General features: G+C 38.1%; 1 protein-coding gene and 1 long non-coding RNA gene across 15 annotated transcripts in view; one reads left to right on the top strand and one right to left on the bottom strand.

Annotated features, from left to right (window-relative positions):
* Positions 1–3,980, bottom strand: part of MRTFB (myocardin related transcription factor B) — an 85,896-nt gene extending 81,916 nt beyond the window's left edge. For 2 of the 14 annotated variants that reach the window (XM_074599520.1, XM_074599536.1), the window contains exons 1-2: positions 3,444–3,592; positions 362–406 (exon numbers count right to left, since the gene is read on the bottom strand). The gene's annotated coding sequence lies outside the window, so the exon portion shown is untranslated. Of the gene's footprint in view, positions 1–361; positions 407–1,757; positions 2,032–2,131; positions 2,995–3,443; positions 3,593–3,749 lie in introns of those variants that run through there. The other 12 variants (XM_074599523.1, XM_074599526.1, XM_074599530.1 and 9 more) reach the window with 12 other exon arrangements.
* LOC141748080 (uncharacterized) overlaps positions 3,624–19,253 on the top strand; it is a 29,725-nt gene continuing 14,095 nt past the window's right edge. Inside the window, exons 1-2 of the long non-coding RNA XR_012588899.1 lie at positions 3,624–4,044; positions 15,240–15,307. This is a non-coding gene — a long non-coding RNA (uncharacterized LOC141748080). The remainder of the gene's footprint in view (positions 4,045–15,239; positions 15,308–19,253) is intronic.

Below are 19,253 nucleotides of genomic sequence, written 5' to 3'. Positions count from 1 at the left end.
TGTTTAGAAAAACGCTAACAATCTGTAAAGGCTTGCAAGCGTGACAGCCCTTTAAAAAAGAGAAAATATTATTTAATCAACATAAGAATATTTAAGTCAAAATTCTAAGAGATGATTAAAAAACATATCAAATGGCAAAGTAAAAACATCACAGTAACTTGTTCTTAGCTTATGTAACATAGGTACTCCATATCCTCACATTCCTGTTTGTATGAGAACAGATCTCTCGGAACACTTTCCATTTTAACAGGACTATAAAACTGGCACAATTTAAAGCAATACCCTTCTCACTAAAAAACGGCAGCTTTATAAAAAACCCTGTATTTAGAAAGTTTTATTTGTTTTAAGATACAGCACTTACCTTGTATTTCTAGCCTCCTTCTATAGTGTCTGTTTCAGCACATTTCTGGTCAATTGGAAAGCAAAGATAGGAAAAACAAAAACGTCACGAGGATTCTCTATTTTAGAAGTTACATATTCTATTCCACCTAAGAAATTGAAACCTAAAGAATACAAGTTGCTCTTTCTCAGTTTTTGCAGTTTTGTGTTGTTACGGTATCTTATTAGGTTAAAAAATCCTTAGAGTGAACTAATTATGCTCTAAGCTCATTTTTAGCACCTTTCATATTAGTACTTAAATTCTAACACACTATTTGCATTTCCAGCTACCTCTGCAAGAATAATTATGCTAGAGGTACATCAGCCACTCCTTTTAACTCAACTACAATACATAAGACCAGTCCAAACTCCTTCAAGCCCAGCTTGCATAATTCCTTAGAGCTGGACTGTCTTCACACTTGGAAGTTTAAGTGCCAATAATATCTATGCACTATAACTTAATTTAATAACAGAAATATATTTTTTTTTTCCATAGATTCCAATACAAAGGAACCTTTATAAAGAAAAAGGAACCTGTTCACAACCACATTTTGGCTTTTTGCTACAACTCAAACATATTTGTTCCGTCATCAACATTTCATTTATTAGTGTATTTTAGAGTTTTAGAGTATGTGCGTACATATATGCATATACAGACACATATGATTAGGTCAATGGAAACCTACTGGATACTATATTTAGAAGAGTTAATAAAAATAAGCCACAGTTATCTTTAAGGCTGGCATTTATTAAATGCCGTTTCATACAACATTAATGAGGTTTTCCAGTTTTGTCTGTGAACCCACAGGTATCGCCTAAAAGGTGCCATACATTGCTCAGCCCCACAACGTTGCATTTGCTTTGAGAGATGAATCCTAACAGATAGGGTTTTTCTTCTTTTCAAGATTTGCATGTCCAAAGGCTGAAGCTCATGTTATGGCTTCTATACATATCAGTGAAAGAGGTTCAAAATTAAACATGTAAAAAACCAAACAAGAGGAAGAGATTACAAGATGGAACCGCCAAAAAGGCCTAAAAAAAAAAAATTGGCCTACAATAAAAGGTATTCCCACTTCCTTCCAACAATTACTTAATCAGTAATCTAAATGCTGTTTAAAAAAAAACAACAACAAAGACCCAAGTAAGTATATTCCCTATCCAGTACCATACTGATTCATAACTTCTAGGCTAACAAGCAAGGGCTCCAATTTATTGAACATTTTATGCATATAAACACTAAATTTGGCTGAATATCTGTATATTAACCTCACCTTTAAAGCTTTTTTTTAGTAACTGATTCAGCAGAATCCCACAAATTAAAAATGATAAATATTAAGGTGATTTTTATGTTACTGTATCACTACTCCTAAAAAATTCACCTGTATCTTTAAGTCCAGTTTTCTACATTTCTCCAAATCATCGAAGTTGCTCTGCACTTCCAATAATGTAATAAGGATTTTCAGCTTCCAGATGTTTTTATTTGTCTGTAATTACCGGACAGCACTCTGTCAAGTTTTAAATATAAGTTACACCACAAAATTATAATCTGCCCTAACTAAATGCAGAAGAAAGAAAACCAGAAAGGAACTAGAAAAAATGTCAAACATTAGGACAATAATTTTATGAAATGCCAGCTGTACCTTTGTTGAGAGCTTTAAAACATCAATTAATTCAAAACTTGGGCATTTTGCCACCATAAAGGGAAAGATGTAGCGTGAGGAAGAAGCGTAATCACCTTCCCATAAACACGTACTTTAGAACACGCCGTACTCACAGGACACTGTAAGCTGGGCTTTCTCTTTTTCTTAAAAGCTGACTGATGTTAGTCTTATGTGATGTTAGACATATTGACAGCGAAGTTATGAGATTTCACAGAGCTGTTTGTGAAATACGTGGGAAAAGATAAGCTTCTGATATTTACTTTACAAATTATTAACTTTATTTTAAATCCTGTAGGTTTTTATTTCAGTTCTACTGCCTGCTGCAGTCATGAAGTCCTAGTATTATCTCTCTCGACTGCATTGAGATAGCGTAACAGCACTTTTCCGCGCTGCATGCTTACAAACCAACACAAAAAAATATATAAAGGGAATAAAGGCCAATGTATTTGCTGGCACACGGGCAGGCACTGCAGCACAGCTCCCTCCGTTCGAACAGCGTCACCCTCACAAGCGTTAACCGATTTACGTGCGTCTGAGATACAGCCGCTGCAGGTACCCTTGTTATTTCACCTACAAAGCTCATTAACCAAGTGCCATCTAAAAAAAAAAAAAAATCTATGTATTTCACAAATATCGAACCAAACCCTGTCACAGTCCCCGGCCCAAGCTCTGTTGAGGTGACGGCCGCAGGACGGGGTGACCCGGGCCGGAGGTCCCCGCTCCGCTGCTCTGAAGGAGGAAAACCCTTTCCTCTCGCCACACAGATGTCTAAGGCCAGGCCCAGCAGTCGTGCCTTTCTGCCCGCAGGCCCCGTACCTCGCCCAGGAGTTTGTGTGCTTACTGAAGAAATAATAATGAAATAAATAAATCCGTGACCGCAGCGGAACAGAAGGAAAATCTATCAGCGCAGGGGGCAGCGGCCGAGCCGGGCAGCGCTCCCGGGACTGTCGTCCCCGAGCGGGGCCCGGCGGACAGCGAGCCCCCCAGGACGGTTCGCCAGGGCTGAGGGGACCCCGCCACCGCACCCCCGGAGCCGGCCCAGCGGGGATCCCGCCCTTCCTCGCAGGGAGGGGGCGGCCGGCCCGGGGCCAGGCGCTCTCCCACACGCCGCCGCCGCCCCCGTGAGACGGCTCTGCCCGGCGCGGGCGGCCCCCCGCGGGCGGCCCCCCACGGGCGGCACGGCGCGGCAGCCTACATAGGGGCCAGGTGGCGGCCACCCGCCGTCCCCTCCCCGCCGCCGGCACGACCCTATCCCTCCGGGGGCGATAAGCCGCCGCCGCCCCGCCCGTCACGTGACGCGCGCTCCCCCACGGACCCCGCGCGGAGGAACCCGTCCGGGCGCCGGAGACACCGTCCGCCATCCGCCCCCCGCTCGCTCCCTCCCGCCCTCCGCCGCCCGCTCACCCTCGCTCGCCGCCGCCGCGGACATGTCCTCTCGCGAGCTCTGCGGCCGAGACCGCCCTCGGGCGCGCGCCCCGGCGGTTGGCCCGCAGGCGGGGGCGGGCAGGCCGCGCGCGCGGGCGCTCTGCGGCCGCCGCACGCACGTGGGAGGTGGGCGGAGGGGGAAGGGTGAGGGGGTGGAGCGGGGGCGGGGCGGCTGCATCCGGGTACTTGGCCCCTCAGCGAGGGGCGGCTGAGGAGAGGCTCGACCTGCGGGCTGGTCAGAGCTGCCCGCCGCGGTTCCTCCCTCGGGGGCTGAGGTAAACTGACCTCCTCCTTCGGTCGAGGTGGTCCCCCGTGAGGGCTGGGGCCGCCGCCCTTTTTCAGGTGCCTCCTCGCCCTGGCCGCACCTGGCTGGTGGCGGGAGGGTCGCGACAGAGTGACCCCGCGGCTTGTCCCGGGGGTGGCAGGGCCCAGGCGAGGGGCCTGGCGCAGGCGGGGGCCCTGCAGCGCTGAGGCGAGGCCGGGGCGAGCGGAGCACACCTCCCCGCCCGGGGCGGTTCCCACAGAGCTTTCCTCCAGGTGCTGCGGTCGCACGGAATTGAAATTCGAAGCAAAACTCACGGTACGGCTTCAAACTTCGGCTGTGCAAACATACATAAACAAGATGGGACTCATAACTCGTGTGTTTTCCCTTCAGGCTTAGCAATAAACGTCTGAGGTGACTGAACTTGATCAAACATCAAACCAATCAGGAGGGGAAAAAAAGCATTTCATATAAAAGGGTTTAGAAATCTGATGATGCACGCTTGACAACGTGCAATAGAAAAAATATGCGTTTATTCTGCAAGCAGAATATGAGTGTGCGCACACGTAATAATTAGTTTGTTGCATGTGTTGTGCAACATGGTGCTCACAGCAGTGAATATCTTACTAACAAATGGGCTTTTACTAGTACCGAGCTAGTCCTATTCCAGAAATACACTGCATCAGGTCCTTAATTACGCAACTCTGCTTTGGTTTGTACTTTTTTAGTTCACAGATTAAGAACTGAGATGCCGCTTGGTGCAATGGTCTAATACAGCTTTTTTATTATTTGCAATTCGCTAGTGTCCAGGAGCTCAGTAGGAGATTACGTCATGCTAATGCTACATGATAACAGCGCAAAACAGGGTTCCCTGCTCCAAAGAGTTTTTTAATGTGTTTGTTCAGCCACAGGCAAATGGAACACATACATGCATTTAAAAAAAAAAAAGCCAGGTTTTAATTTCTTATGGTTTTAAGATGCTAAATAACATTCTGATATGATTGTAGGCTAATGCTTTGACATTTAAGAGTTACTTGTTCAAATTATTTAGGTGGGTTGGAAGGGTTATTATTTGTTTTGCTTTTTAAAACAGGGTACATATCTCTTACATTCCTCTAGATTACAGTTAGCTAATCAGATTTTATCCATTTTCAGAAATGAACTAAAACCAGGAATGACCTGGAAATTTAGCAATGAACTGTGTAAAGATCTCATTAAAACCCGTAATTTGTTCCAGATTTACTTCCATCACCCTTCAAATAAAATAGTTCACATGTGAGTCTGCTGTTAAGACTGGAAATGCGAACAACTGCAAATAAGTACTCAATGTGTAGCATTTAATTAATGAAATTAGGATTATAAAACAATTAAGGTGAAATTGAATAAAACCAATTTATATCTGAAATTTCAGATTTCTAAGAAAATGGAAGAGAGCTGTATAATAGCACCGAGATTAAGATCTTAGTCCTGCTTTGCCATTATATTATTGGAGAAGCTCCTAAAACTTTCAGAACTAAGGCAGAGAAATGATAAACATACAAATTCAGTGGATTTCTATTGTCCAAACATAATTTTCTCAACTGAGAGAAATGATACTCTAAATTCAGGACAAATTATTAGATAAAACCAAACAGCTATTGCTGTTAACAGAAATGGCAGAAAAGGTAAGGGAGATGTACGTAACAGGGAACTGGGCGAGACTGATAAAAAGGACTGTGCAGTGGAATGACTGTTAGAATGTATTTAGTTCAAGGCCTTTTTGCATGGAAAAATGCTTTTAACATGCTCAGAAATTTGTAGGGATTAATTAAAGATGTTTACAAACTGATTCTTATTCAGCAATATTTGTGTTTTAACACAAATCAAGGGATTTAACCAAACGTAGCTACATCTCTATTTTTTACATTCAGTCTCTAAGGACAAATCAAGGAGGCTTCATTAGGTCATCCCAATGACCACGTCTGGAACATGCATATTATCCTTCAAAATGACTAATTATTCAGTGCTGCCCTCTCCTATAATATCTTGTCATTTTCTAATATTTTGGGAGTAAAAAGTTAGTCTAGAGTTCTAGGAAAACTAATAATTAAACAAACAAACAAAAAAATCCCTCACCTACAAATTCAGTAGTGCACACAAAACTGAAAGTAATTGGAGAGAAAACAGATTTATGATGTAAATTCTAGCAAAGCATTTTGGGTGTGAATGGTACTGAACATGAAATGTCAGTTAATTAGGCCAAAGGAATTACGTTGTGGCTTTTTTTCTTCTTCAAATGCACTGAACAACAGGAATATTTGCTGTATTAGTCTTCTTGAAATGGTTTCCATTCACAAAGAATTCTTTATTTTCTCTTTTCCTGCAAACACGAGACATCTCTTTGCTTCAGAGAGATTGTGTTGACAAAGTTCAGTCTGCCTCTTCACCTTTTTTTTCCTTTAAGTTAGGCAATACATTTAAACACGTTTGAAAAACAGAAACATAAAAAAATTAGCTGTGATTTCAGGTGATGGTAACAGATAAATCATATTTCTGCCTTGTATAGAAGAATTGAAATTACATAATTATTGCAAAAATGCAGATTATCTTTTTACAGAGCGTATAGAATACGTGGAAACAAGCATGTACAAGAACATTGTGCAAGAGGTGTAAAATCTCTCTAATGTCATAATGCTGTCTAGATTACTCTAGTTACTTCAACTGCTGCATGTATTAAGGCATTGTCAATTAACTGATTAGAAGGGTATAGATGTGGTTCATATTATTGAGTATCGACAGAGATGTGTTAAAAGGTTGACATTAAACACAGTTGGTACTCATTTCTTGAAGGTATTTGTGCCTTTTAAAATAACATGGTGATGCTCACCAGTGAAAAGGAAGATGTGTTTAAAGCAGCAAATAACCACTTGAAAACTGTTTCTCCCATAAAATCACTCTATGGAAATTGTCCAGCTCCACACAATAGCTCTTGTCTTTTGAGCACCACCTTTCCTGTCTTGGGCATGAACATGTACAACACTTCCTTCTTATTACAGAAAAGTTCAACTAGAGCACTCAGCATTTGCCTCCAGTGAACTCTATATTCCCTTTCTTACAATACAAGTAAGCATAAGAAACAGAGGTACAATGATTTTAACTGCTAGAGTAGCGCTGCTGTTTGAAGAGATGGACCTGACCCTCTCCCTGTTGCTTTCAAACTAGTGTCCTGCTCTTAGAAACTGCTAAACATGAAAAGCAGACAAATGACATGTCAGTATTTTAATATCCAAATTAATGCACAAATAAATATATTTGTTGTGATTTATAACAAATACATACTTCATCATGCAGTTGTAAGCTTATATTGTAGGGAAAGATTGTTTATTTAATGAAATAATGCAAAAAAAATTTTAGAAATTATTCAGAAACTACAGATGCTGTTCAGTTCTAGTACAGGCTTTATATAAAGAATTTGATTCTTCTAGAGATGTAAACACTGTGTTCATATTTGTTAATAAAGACAATTCATTATTTAAAACATATAATAAAATATACTGTAATTAATTTTAAATTATCACAAGAATTACCAAATTCACCCATACCATTTTGTGTGGATTTACATGTCAAAGTCCAATTAAATAAAAGCAGCAGTAGTAAAATCATCAGTGTACTTGTCTGAGAGGTATCTGTAAAAATCTTACATATCACACCCCAAAGTCATTTCAATTTTTTTCTAAAAGCTTTCCATCATTTCTTTTCTCAAGCATATTAGAAAAGAGAGGGTTTATTACATGTGTTCTAGACCAACAAGTCCATACATGGATTGATAAAGAGAAGAAGCTGTTGTCCAGAAATATTAAGAATGTCTTGCTGTCACTCCTGCCTGTATATATAGTTCCATATGTACATGGAATTTCACTGCTGTTAATGCAATAACCAGTGCATCCGACTGACTAATTATCAATAATAACTTGCCACTATTGTTCATAGAAAGACATTGTCTTACAGTGCCTGTATCCTGCAGGTCTTCTAGTCTATTTTTCTTTTTCTGATATATAAATATTTGGTAACTATATAAAGGAGTCACGCCAGCTTTCTGGGGAGGAAGTTCGTGTATGCCGCTCAATCAGACCACATTCTATGTAAACTTTAGTGAAGAATTTAAAAAAAAGTTAGTGTATATTTTCAAGTAGTGTTTTTTTCGTTTTCCTAATCTTCAGGCATTGTGACATTCATTTGTAACATCCTTCTGAAGAAAGCACTTGAAGCCTGTATCTGCTAACACAAATAACTGAAGTACTTCGTTTCAAACATAGCCAAATTTATGCTATTCCAGAGACAAGCTTTTATTCATAGGTAACTTTGCCAACCACAATTAGCACCCACTCAAATGAAGTGTATCATACAGTTACACCTCTCTACAAACAGAAATTACATACAAATGAATTATATTAAACATAAGAATTTTTATTTATTTTTTGTTGTTAAAGGCATAAGCATGTCTTGAAGCTGTTAAGAGGTTTAAATGCTACTTTAGAACATGTTGGAAGTATATCATCACTGAAGCACTGAAAATAATATATTCATATACATAAAATCAATTTCTGCATATGAGATTAAAAATGAAACATTTTAGAGAATTGCTGTAAATCTGCCTTTACCCAGGAGTAACATTGAATGACTTCATTTGTTTTTATTTCTGTTCAGGTTGCAATTAGTACATAGGATATGTGATTTTTGCTCAACACGAGTAGTTATTGAAATATTAAACTTTAAGAAGTTTAATTACACATTATTAGAAGTCAAATGCTGAGAAAAGCATTTTGTAATACTTGGTCACTGCTCCAGGTATTTTTGTCAGAAAGTTCCATTTTTTCTAGCATTATCTGTGAAGTATCCACAGTCCACAGAGGAACAGGTAACGTTGGGGCTCAAGAGAAGTTCAAATATGACTGCAGATATACTGCAGAAATTGCTGCTTGTTAGGAAATTTTGATCATGTCCAAGTGAGAGGGAAAAGCAGGATATAGAGGAAACTCTAGTAACAGATGTGGTTACCTTATTTTCACTTTCCAAAGAGATAAATCCCTATTTTTTTTTTAGTAGATCCTTAAGTAGGGGATATCTTAGCTTTTGCAAATATCTATCATCTGTTCTCTTTCATAATTTTTGGCAGGTTATATCCCCAAAGATTTGGACTACCTGCAGAAAAATAAATACCATTATTAGCCTTGTCTCCCAAAGCCAAATGCCAGCTGTGTACTTGATGGGGGATATTTAATTTCTTGGTAGAATTCATTGAGTAAATTTCACAGTTTTGCCATGTAATTTATAGGTTTACAGAATAGTAGTGCAGTTAGTTTACAATTGAGCAAGCTATTTTGAAACTAGGATGCGAACTATGGCTTCCGTTAGTGTCATATAAATAGGAATTATTATATTCCAGTGTATTCCCTAAAGGCCCGAGATGAAAATAAGATTGACAGAATATGCTATGCAATGTAAAACTGACTCCTTTCTCCAAAGAGCTTTCTCCAAAGGTCTTTTTTAGTTATTTCAAATAACTGAGGGGGAAGTGGATAAGATGACTTGCTGATACAGTGTTATTTGGATTTGAATCAGCTTTTAACACTCCTGTTACAAAAGCTCTTACAAAATGGCAGCACAGTTAAAAAGGGTTGGTTCTCTCACAGATTAACAACTCCTTAAATTCAATAGGAAACAAGGGATGGGAATGGTTATGTCAGGTGTCCCATTGTGGCTACTCTTAGAGGGAGGATGCTGGTCTAGATGGACTTTTAGTGTAAACCACAGTACCAGTTCTTATTTCTGTATGACAAGGAAATTGAGAGAGAAAAAGGCAGTATTCATTAGCATAATAGCTAAGAACAAAACCAAAAAAACCTCCCCAAAATCTCCCACTGGATAACTGGTTAAATTAGTAGGGTAAATAAGTATATAAACCATTATTAATTTGAAACAGCCATGTTACAGAAACAGTAGGCTGACCTTATCTCTGCCATAATTTTTTTGTATTCTCTAGAGAAACTTACAATGACTTTAGCCCAGTGATTATACAGAGGGGACTCGATGTCCGGAAGCAGTGATTCCGCAAGTGGTTTTAGTCTCCATTGCCAAGTGTAGTCATGCTGACCTTATTGAATGGAGCTTACTGGAGGTCATCAATGGGTTCTTGTAAAAGAAAACAATATTACACTTAGAGTTACATCTGAGAAAGTAATCATAGCTCTTGAACATTGGCTGTTACTACATCAGGTTGTAGCATAACAAACAGTAGTTATTTATATTAATTGTAAATTCAGTCTTGCACTGAAGGTTGAGTAGTCTGTCACAAGAAATAGATATCTATTAATGACATCTAATTTCTATTTTTTCATTTGTGTTTGATGGTTGAATGTTAACGATGCTAAGAATAAAAGTTTAGAACCTATGGTTTTACTTATTCCAAATTAAAGAGCAAACAAACCAACCAGCAAACATTAAAGGAGAACCTTCATTAAATATCTTTGTTTCTGAAAAACTGAAAATATTTATAATCTTCTGAAATAAATACAACTAGAATACTGTTCTTGAACCTTTTCTTAACCTGTGAAAAATACTGAGGTCTGCACTTGATCTGCCTTCAACAGTGATAGTAATGCATGGGTTGTTATAATAGTCTTTTGTTTAACAAGCAGTCATTGTCATTGACCATAACCAAATTGCCTAAACTTTTTCTATAGACACCTTTTTCTATAGTACCTGAACAGAAGGTGTATCTGTAGTGTTTGAAATATTACCATGCACAGTTATTTCTTATATTTCTTTAACCGAGTTCTTGCCTTGCTGTATGAATGTTACATGTTATCGCCTAAAAGTAAGAAACCAGGAGTCAAGTATGGCTCAACAAAAATGGTTCATTACAATCTGCCAGCTGTACACATAGTCTGGGTATACAGTTTATTCAAATATTTCCATTCTTTTCTTTCCTCTAATCTTCCTAATAGCTTCCCTTTTTTTGGTTATTTCTTCCTATGGGGTACCTGTATCCCCTGTATCAGCCCAGATTGTCAGCATTAAACTTTTCTGCCTGTTTTTCCTCTTGTGTAGGTGCAGCCCCACCTTTGAACACGTGTGTATTCCATCTCTGCTGCCTCCTCATGCCTCTTTTCTCCTCATCTTGCCTAAGCAACAGGAAGCATGCCAGAGACTGCTGTTCTTTCATGTCTCAGCCATAGTCCTGCAGTTTTGCAGAAATTGGAGGCTTGCAGGGATGAGATTGAGTTGGCAACAGGATTCTACCTACCCGTAGGCTGTGGGTTTTGTTGCCTGCTTCCTGTCCTTTTATTCAGCAGCTGGTGGGGGAAAAAAGAGGTGAAAAATGCACTGTTGACTCTTGCTACTGCAAAAAATTTGGCTTGGGACGTACATATTCTCATGTAAATGTAAGGTGTAGGTCCACAGCTATTCCCAGAGAGTAGGTGAATATAAATGCCCAGATAGTTAAAACGGTTTTGCACCATATATTAATTTATATGAAACAAAAATCTTTTTCAATAGGCAATACTCCTTGCCAAAACAGTGGTGGCCTAAACAGTGGCAGAACAATGCAGCTGCTCAAAGTTTGGGGGCTATAGCTAGATGATGGGTCCAGGCAGAATTGTTGCTTCTGTGAGTGCTGAGGCGTCTGGAAGGACACAAAAAGACAAAGACTGATGAGTGTGGATTTGGACCAGTGGCTGTATGAGAAGCAGTTGTTAGTGGTGTGGCTCTAAAGGCTCCTGCAATTAGCTAAGGAGACTTAGGAAACTTTTGGGATATCCTTTTGGGAAATGTTTTTCTGGAGAGCTGAAGATACATTCTCTGGTTCAGCAGAGGACTCCGGAATCTCTAGTCAGTTTCTTGCCAGTGGGAAGGAAATAATAATAAAAAAAAAAAGCAGCCCTAATGACGATAGCTATAGTCTTATTTACTGCTATCCAGTAGAGAGACTAGCAAGAAAATAGGGTAATTTAGCACCTTGGTGCTGATTTAGCATACCTTGCAAAACCTGCCTTTTATCTAGAAATGTAGGAAAAGACCTGCTGTAAGTATTGACTATGTCTTTTCTCTCCTTGTGAGGCATCTTCAGCTCCAGGCCACATACTTCACAGGATGACGATGTTATTCTACTTTACGATTTGTTCATGAATATCAAAGAAGATGGAGGTGATGGTCAATTCACACTTTAAAATGATTAGTCATTTTGCTTAACTGAGTTATCAGTGTAGTGTGTTTAAATTGCAGACACATGGGAGATAAGTGTGGGTTATTAGTAGCCCACAGTTTGTGAAAGATCCTGTATTCATTGTCAATTGCTTCTCTTGGTCTTCAAGAGTGAGGATTTCTGAAATTTCTGGTTGTGAATCAGAGCATTTGAGGAGAGGGTTTTTGCAGCGGGGATGTTTGGTATTTAGTTTTGGAACACTGGCAGCCAGCCCTTTACTTCTAATTAAATGAGAGAGATAATTTCTCACACAGAGAGGTAGTTGATTTAATTTTAATTTTTGTCAGAATGCCCAGAGCATTGAGTGGGTATCTGATCATTGGAATAACATCCTTTGTACAGATTGAAAGAATTAATACAATTAATTCACCACCACCACAGGAGAAATTCTGGGCTTTTATTTATGCAGATTGAAACTGATGATGAATATACAAACCCAAATGTATGATACTCTTGCCTTTTCTATGATGCACGTTCAATTTCTCATGTAAAGCTCAGGCCTGTGAGGCAAAAAGCACTTACTTTGGTACGTGGAAGATGGAGGCTTTTCTAATTCCGTATTGAAGACTGGGGAGTCCATGGGCTATTTATCCCAGGTAGTAACTGACACCATTTCCTGAGGGATGCAGATATCTCAGTGCCCATCTGATCATTTTTAAATATAGTTGTAATGAAAGCTTGGCAAAAGAACAGTTTAAAATGTAAAAATAGCAAAATGTGCGGAGGCTGCTGTTCATTTGGTAAATCAAAGCTTGTGACTAAAGAATGCTGCTTAGCAACAGATGGGGAAAATCTGAAGGTGATCACATCGTTTTGCACTCCCTGAAAATTAATTATTCATGTTCATCCTACCTTTTCAGCACCATCCTTTTCATGTCCGTGTTCTGCTTGTTCCTTGGAATTAGGGCTATGTGACTGGCTCAGTTGTGTAACCTAGTTTTATTATCACCCCTACTCATGGTGATGCAGCTGTGATTCAGCTGCAGAGCTCTAGCTCAGACTTCTTCAGTTCTCTTTCCAACTATGCTATATGGAATAGGACACAAAGGTGTCCTAGGAAGGAAGGAAGGATAGCACAGACTATGCAGTTTCTGTAAATGGTTGTTTTATTAAGCACACACTTCTGTCAACTAGCACCATTCTCCACCAACCCTTGCTGTAACTCCTCCTCTCACACCTATTTCACCAACAGTTTGACTTCATATGTCTTTTCTTTATGCTTTCAAAGAGCACAGGGTTGCTTTTTGATTTTCCTTCGGAAATAATCAAATCTCAGTTTGAAAACTTCATTTTATATGTGTTGCTAATGACATATTCTCAGATTGTAGCATTTGGGAAGCTGTAAAGTTCCCGTTTGATTCACTTGCTGCTGCTGTCATTCAGCATGCACAGGGTGGAAGCATAAATACAGTATTATGAATTGGCAAGTAGTGTTTGATTTATTTATCTGCAGATGCTTTCCGTGTGAACCAAGACTTATGTTGACCAAGTCATTAATCAATTTGGTAGGCTTAAAATATAAGCACCTCATACCCAACTGAAAAATTAATTTGCATAAATAGTTAAGGAAGCAGTGATTTGCATTCATGTTTAACTGGTATATGCCACCAGATGAAGTCTTGCCTGACAGATGGTAAAAAGCCTTTGATGGGATGTTTGTACTCTTTACTGGGGTGAATTTCAACTTTTAAAATGCAGTTTTGATACAAAGTAGTGTGGGAGTCATTTAGAAAAGTTACATTTTAATTTGTTTCTTCTTAGCCCTAAAGCAAGGCACCTTCAAGTAAGGATACTGGTTTTCTCTACATACAGAGAAGAAAAACTTCAGGGTGAATTATTCAAGATATTGGTTAGGGATAAACCAGCAGACTATATAAAGTTATAGTAAAGACTGTCATCATATATTGATTATGCTTATTATTTAATAAAAACATGTTTAAAGACTTGAGTTTCCAAAGCCTAGAAGTTACTGCCTCCCTCATTGTATGCCTCAGTGGCATATAAATAAATTTTAAAAACCAGAAAGGGTAATCCTTTTTATAAAGAAAGTAGAACAGCATTTACCAATATGTAAATAGGCACTAATAAAAGTAACGAATGTTTAAAATTTCTGAAAGATTGCACTGTAAAAAAGATCATCTTGCTATGTGATTTGTAAGAAAGATGTACTTTACGTTATATGCCATAATTATTTAAAACAATGCATACATGGGTCCTCAAGCTTTCTTTTTTCTTTTTTTTTTTTCTTTTTGCCAACCGGCATAATAATCTCATGTAGCAGAGGCAGGTGATCATATGCTTTACAGAGTTACAAAAAGTGCAGTTAGGGAGAAGTGCAATCTGTACAGATATCTGCTACACGATTATATTTTAAAAGATTCAGTATGAAAAGTAGAGTTATGAAAGTGCTGATTATGACTTTATAATTGCTGTACATATGAATAGCTGTGCTGCAGAGGACCAGAGGTCTGACTTGCCTGATACTATTTCTATGACAGTGGACAAAATAGTGAATGCGTGGGGAAGACTAGATGATGTATTCACAGGCTCCACCAGTTTGTACCTTATGGACTTTTTGAACCACATGTGGTGTGGAGACATGGTCGAGTAGTGTACAGTGTTATGATCAAATCATGATCAAATGATCATGATCAAATATTGGTTCCAGTGAGGAAAGGAAGCCCATGTTCTTCTCTGGAGATCACGCAGGCCCAGATTAAGAATTTTAGACTTCTTTGGCATAGCGCTAATTGGGAACTAAGGTGAATTTTTAATGATAAAAATTGGGATAGTGTTGATGAGCAAGTAGTCTGAAATATGAGTACATTGTGGAGTGATATTACTTGTTACATATAATGGGTACAGTGAGTCCCAGCTATGTATACTATGTTTGGAAACGACTAGATATTTGTATGCTATTTTAATATAAATGAATTAATTTTTGGTATCTATGGGAAATCCTTCAGTGTTAGCAACAATTTTATGCTCTCCCCATGTTAACAGATAGCTTGAAAGGCAGAGCAGATGTTAATGAGCACAGTTACAGAAGTATAACCTTTACAAGCAATGAAAAAGGCCTGGGAAATACTAATTCTTTTTAGGTTGATTACTCTTATAATGCAGTCTCATAAAATGAAATAGAACTAGAATCTAAACTGATGATTTGTAAATAAAAGAATATTTAATTTAATGTTTATTTTATTCGCTAATAATCTTGTTTGCTGGCATTTGAATTTATTTTCTTGCTTTTTTTTTTTTTTTTTTACAGTTAGGGTAGAATAGTCTGCTGTATGGATTATTTGTCTGCATTTGAAGAACAACAAGACTCCTAAAAAGGTACATTATAAGAACGACTAAATAATTAAACAATAGATAGGTAGTGCAGTAAGCATAGGTTTTTACATATTCTCAAATGCAAAGGTAAAGCAAAAATGTTAATGTAAGAAGAGAGGATAAGACACAGGGCTCCTCTGCTGAAAAGACTCTCTCCTCTCTCCTCTTTCCTGGATTGCATAACCATTTCTTCCTGACAGGTTCCCTGCTTCCTTGGCTAAAGCTGGTTAAAGGGTTCTTATTTCTGTTTCAATCTATTTTATACAGTACTTATAAGATGCCTAGATCCTCCAGTTGCCATCTACACACATTTGGAAAAAAAAACAAAACATCATACAGCTGCTAATTTGAGCTTCCAAATTGAAGGTTTGGATGTTTGGTTAAGATGCAATTAGTTGAAAATGAGGCATTATATACCAAAATCCCCATGTCAGCTTTGAAAGTTAAGCTTATGATGAAATAAGACATTTAAAAATCAAAGTTATGGCTGCATTCTGTCTTCCTCTCTAGGCCAAACATGTTCATAAGCCTCTCTACTTATTCATTATTTCTTAACACACAATAGCAAATTAAGTCCACATGAGCCTTTTAGATAAATAAATACAGTTCATAACTGATTTGGCCCTGATCCTATTTTGGAATCTGCCATCTTAAGCAATGTAACCCTAACAATAAGGGTCAAGCTAATTACAGTTGCTTAGAAATCCAAATTTTCTAGGTCTGAGCTGGATCCTGCCTGAAATTGAAACTCACTCTGAACAGGGACTTGAACTGAAAAAGCCTAGCAGCAAAACAGTAACTTCTTGGTTCTTGACTCCATGGCACCACGTAATCCCCAGCTTTCCTCTCTACAGGGCAGTTAGAGACAACCCAGAAAGTAAGATAAGACCGGCTTCTGGAAAGGTTTTATTGGTGACTTAGTGCCATAGGATAGCTCATGGGTCCCAAAGCTATACTGGAGGTGGCAGAACTGCATGTGGCTGAGACTGGCTTAGGGTGAATCAGTGCATCAGTCCTAGGAATCAAAAGAAATTTCAGTGTATGCTACTCAAAGTACCACTAGGCACTCAATGAAATTAAGACTTTTATATTAAACTGGTAATAAATAACAGCATCTGAGAGGTGAAAAAGCATATGGAGGGTTACAAAAGATAAGACTTCTAAGGTATAAACCGATCTATGAGTCAGTGGCTAGTTTCAGTTTTACACTTCATCATAGACATGCTTTGTCAGCTTGGGCATATCCCTTTGCCTTTAGTGTTTCTGGCTCCCTGTTTGTGAGATAAAATAAATACATCAACTAGTGCATGACAGAATGAAACTCTTAATTTTACAATCTACCCAACAGGCACAGTACACTCCTCATAGGGTCAGTTTGGTATTTGACTAGAGGTTTTATTCTTTCAACCACAATGGGTCAAGTTAAATGAGTTCCACTTACGTCGATAGTCATTAAAAAAAACAATTATTGTAGTAATATAAGAAATCACCAGCAAGCCTACTCCATTATGGTGCAGTAATTTTACTTAACTCTGTACTTTGTGTGCTATTTTTTACCTCATCTATTTGTTAGTGCATAGACCAAGCTGTAGAGTAGCCATGTATACTTCTGATACAACAGAAGAAACAATGCAGAATATAATAGGAGAAAAAACAAAAAGGATTTTTATTATTATTATTATTATTATTATCAAGCTTTTATAACCTATTACAGTTAAAGAGTTAGAAAAAGTTGAGAAAGGAATTGCCATGCCTGACTCTGTCTCTTTAAAATATTTTTTCCAAGATAAAATTTGTAGTTAAGTTAAACTATTGTTACTCAAGGTAAATAAGATCTGTGTAATACCTTGGAAAAGAAATCTGATGGTAGTCTTCCCTAATTGACTGAGAGTACCTGAAAGCTTTTTTTTTTTTCTTTTTTTTTTTTTTTCTTTTTGCATAGAAGGAATTTAATCTCTAATCTGGTTAGAATCCTTGATCCAGTTTTAGGATTTGAATTTTTAATAATTTCTACATTCAGTAAACAAACACTCCAAAACCTCACGTATGTGCAGAATGCTTCATTCTTGAAGTATTGTACTGTTCCTAAAATTGCATTTAGATAGAAAGCTGTTTACCTTCAGACAATGAAACCATTAAAAAAAACCCCAAACAAAACAAAACAAAGGAGAGGAGATAGCTCTGACTTGCAGAAGCAATCTTAGCTGACTGTTCTGGGAATGATCTTCAGAATTACCTCATTATTTATTCTTGGTGCAGTCCACCAATTAAACAAACAGTTTTATATATAGAAACAGGGATGGGCTTAGCTTACTTTTTCAGGGTCATTTTCCGAGACATGGGCACTGAAGATGTGCAGGCTCGTGTTACCCAACACAGCAGATGTTCTGTGTCTGTGTGTGAATATGCATGTGCAAATTTGTATGTGTAATGTTACATGCCATTGGCAAAGTTGATCAGGAGTGAAGGGAAGTCAGAGATTCCTGGTGGATATCCATTGAAATTCCTCTGTTTGGGTAATAATGTATGGGTAATTCAAGCCACTAGAAATATGTCAGGGATCCCTGATTGGACTGAGAAAAAAAAAAAAACCCACTACATTTTAATATCAGTAACAGTTTGTGGAAAAAAATCAGATACTTTAGTATGTGATCATTCAAACCTTCTGTCAAGTAAATATTAAAGTGAAAAAGAAAATCTTGATCATAATGTCTGTCTGTTTGTGATGTGCAATATAATGCTAATTTTTAAGAAAACCCTAATTTACTGTAATAATTATATGAACTGTAATACAGCAGATATATTGCTGCAATTCTAGGCTTGGTTGAGACATCTTCACTGTCTGAAAGACAATCTGTATAGATAGTAACTCATGCACCAAGGTTTGCATGGGACATGCCTCAAAAGCTTCTAGGTATTTTTTCATTTTTGGTATGGGCAGGACTCTTCCTGAAGGATGTGTAGATTTTTGCTGTTGTGGTATAGCTGAAGGTGATCTGAACATTCACATACTGTCCGTCTCTGTGTTAGGAGTGTCTCTCGTCTCCAACTAGTGGTCATAACATAATGCTTTCAGGCTGCAAGCATTATAAATGTAGTATGACATTCTGTAAGTTATAGAAAAAGGGGACTGATACACTTCAGAACGCATCTGTAACAAATGCCGCAAGTGGATTACATAGACTTTAGCAGTTAGAGTCATGTCATAGTTTAACACAAATATATGTTGATTTTTAAAGACCATAGTTCTTTCCAACGCTTAACATTCACAGACTTTGAAGATGAAGCAGGAACAAAGCGTATCTTGATAATGGGAAGAGCTAGATAGGGGGCTTTTGTTAAAGAAAATTTAGACGAAAGTAGGAGACATGGCGTTAATATTTTTGGTGTTGCAGGTCTCCCAAGTCCTGGTATAAATGATTATGCATTTTTGCAGGCTCTGCAATATGAGTTTTTGCAGGCTCTGAAAACTTGACAATTGTATTACTGCAATGTGTTAAAAGGGCCACAATGTGTTAAATGCCACAAGAAAGTTTGCAACTTCTGCTATCTATGCATAAGATTCCAAGAATTTTGTTGTACTTACTTAAAAAATGCTTTGAAAGTTTTCCAGGGTTGAGAATAATTTATAAAATCAACTGATTATAATTTTATTGTATCTATATTTGGTCTGGTTTTAATCTGTTTACAAAAAAAAATCCAAGACAAAACCAAGAATTACATGCTGAAAGAACTGCCAACCTGCTGCTCTGTGTTTTCTCTACATGTCGGTTTTGCAAGTGTGATGCGCCTCAAGCCTGAGACCAAAGTGACAATAAAGTACAATACATTTTTTGTATAAGCCCTTTTTATATATTAAGTTCTGGACAAGGCTCCAATGCAGCCAGTCTTGCAAAGAACTTGGTGTTAGTTGTGCTCAAGAGACATCACAAACTCCAACAATATTTAA

This window comes from Larus michahellis, chromosome 8, assembly GCF_964199755.1.
Source record: "Larus michahellis chromosome 8, bLarMic1.1, whole genome shotgun sequence".
In the NCBI taxonomy this organism is placed as follows: domain Eukaryota; kingdom Metazoa; phylum Chordata; class Aves; order Charadriiformes; family Laridae; genus Larus; species Larus michahellis.
Note: the sequence above shows the minus strand (reverse complement) of the source record. Positions and strands in the feature narration are given on the sequence as shown.